Source organism: Helicoverpa armigera, chromosome 19 (assembly GCF_030705265.1).
Source record: "Helicoverpa armigera isolate CAAS_96S chromosome 19, ASM3070526v1, whole genome shotgun sequence".
Classification (NCBI taxonomy): domain Eukaryota; kingdom Metazoa; phylum Arthropoda; class Insecta; order Lepidoptera; family Noctuidae; genus Helicoverpa; species Helicoverpa armigera.
The window spans coordinates 6299137-6301587 of record NC_087138.1 but is presented as its reverse complement, the minus strand read 5'-3'; the positions used below and the strand labels follow the sequence as shown (position 1 = coordinate 6301587).

The following is a 2451-nucleotide window of genomic DNA, read 5'->3' as shown; positions in this document are numbered from 1 at the left end:
GCTGCCAAGCCATTTTGATAACCCAGATAGTATAAACGCCGCCTTCTTGAATGTGCCAGGGAATTGTAGCGACAATATCTCATTGAACCACTACTTCAATTCTTGTAGGCATAGTCCAGCCAGGTTCTCCTTACTAGTACCAATCGGCAGACTGTTCTGGGGATAATCAAGGGTCTGGGGTCAAAAGCTCAGGGTATTGATGGTATCAGTCTGGACATGTTGACACTCACTCTGCCAAACACTCTACAAGTCATCACTGATATCATCAACAAGTCCATAGAAACTAGTACATTCCCCAGCCTTTGGAGGCGTGCTATCGTTGCCCTATTCCAAAACTAGTGACCCAGTCAATCTGAAGGACCTAAGGCCTATAAGCATCCTGCCCTGCCTATCTAAAATTCTAGAGCGTGTGGTATACCTCCAGGTAATCGAATACCTGGAGGCAAATAATATTTTGCCCGAGTTACAGTCGGGATTTCGCAAGGGTAGAGGGACTGCAACTGCTTTGATGGATGTAGTGGGCAATATTCTGGAGGCACGCGAGGGGTCAATCCTTGTCTTGCTGGACTTTTCACGTGCTTTTGATGCAATTAATACCAATTTACTGCTGTCCAAGTTAACTTACTATGGTTTTGATGGCGCGAGATTGGTTTAATAGCTATCTGAAGGACAGGTCCCAGCTTGTGCAAATCCACAAAGAGGACGGTACCATCATCTCGTCCCCTCCACTCCCAGTGTCTAGGGAGTTCCGCAGGGATCGATATTGGGCCCATTGTTGTACATCCTCTACAGCTGATATAGTTAAATCCCTTGTGAACTGCAGATATCACATGTATGCGGATGATATCCAGCTGTACACTTCCTTCAAGGGGGATGATGTGGTAGCTGCAGTTCAAAGAATAAATGAGGATCTGCAGCGGATAGTTGCTTGGTCGGAGGGAAATTGTTTGCTGCTTAATCCCCTTAAGTCCAAGTTTATGGTGCTAGGTACAAAAAAACAGGTCACCAATATAGTAGCTGCCAAGCCTGAGATAGTCATTCAGGGGGAAAAAATTGAACGCGTAGAACAAGCGTGTAGTCTGGGCCTAACCTTGGATCCGGAGCTGCACTTTGAGGCTCACATAAACAACATCGTTAGAAACTGTTTCTACAGACTAAAGGTACTATATGGTATCCGTAATTTTCTTAGCCTGCCTCTTAGGAAACAACTTGTTGACACTCTAGTCCTATCTAAGCTGAATTACTGTGATACCGTATACGGGCCTTGCTTGCTTGCTAGGACAGATAGGCTGATACAGCGGGTTCAGAATGCCTGTGTCAGATTTTGCATCAAAGTCCCCCGCAGGCACCACGTAACGCCATATATCAATCAAATTAAAATGTTAAAAATGGCTGCCAGGCGAAAACTGCATCTTGCTAGCCTAATGTTTGGAATTGTTTCAACCCATAAGCCGCACTACTTATTTGAAAAACTGACATGGAAAGAAACGTGCTACAGACATGGTCTTCGCTCCATAGTTGCTCCGCTTAGGGTCCCACCTCACAAAACTGCAGCTTTCAGGGGTAGTTTCAGATTTGCAGCCACACACTGCTGGAATGACCTTCCACCACCTTTAAGGGGCCTGAAAACAATACTAACTTTTAAATTCAATCTAAAAAATAAATTATTACTCGAGCAACTTTCTCAATAATAAATGTAAAATATTTTCACTTACCTTATGTGGTTTGGCCCACAGTCCTTGGGGGATCCCCAGCAGTGTTGTGGAGTGGTTTGGCTGCCTCCTGTCTGCTTCACTCCATATTCATCCAAAGTATATCACTTCTGGACCTGTTCAAAGGCATAAATTTGGTATCACAACAAATTCTTATATTTAAATTAAATTTCAAATTATTTTATTTCACAATATTTGTTTTAATTATCTTGACATTGTTTATCACTATTTCGGATTCTATTTTGGACTTACCTTGAACCATCATTGGAAAGCATTTCACATACTGTGTCGCATGGTCATCCGCAACGGGTCAGCATTAACATGTTCGCCCCACACCACACTAATACTTATGATTCACACAATAAACATATCCACTCACAACCTCACAACACAATACACTTATTACATCACTCGATACAATTTCCGCCATCATAATTGCATAACAAGATATCTCTTGCGCAATTGGCCGGTTAACCTAGCTAGATCTTCATCTTTGACTTTGACACATTTCTGACTTTTCATTTGCCGCGCTGTCTATGGTCTGAGACGCTCACTGGGCAACTTTTTATTATTCACAAGCTTTTTGTCTATGTCTTTTCTCTTGATATTCTCGTATTATGTTTGTTTTTGTCTATGGTTTGTTTTATATTCATTGTTACTATATCTGTTTACTACGTTTCTGTTACTTTACTAATTATGTATATATATATTTATTTATTTACCGGATTCGTGCCGAAAC

At 41.7% G+C, this 2451-nt stretch overlaps 1 long non-coding RNA gene across 1 annotated transcript; it reads right to left on the bottom strand.

Annotated features, from left to right (window-relative positions):
* Positions 1–797: 797 nt before the first annotated feature.
* On the bottom strand, positions 798–2228 carry LOC135118191 (uncharacterized). The gene is made up of 3 exons (XR_010277417.1): positions 1965–2228; positions 1716–1828; positions 798–1622 (listed from the first exon to the last, which is right to left on the bottom strand). It is a non-coding gene; the product is annotated as an uncharacterized LOC135118191 (long non-coding RNA).
* Positions 2229–2451: the final 223 nt, after the last annotated feature.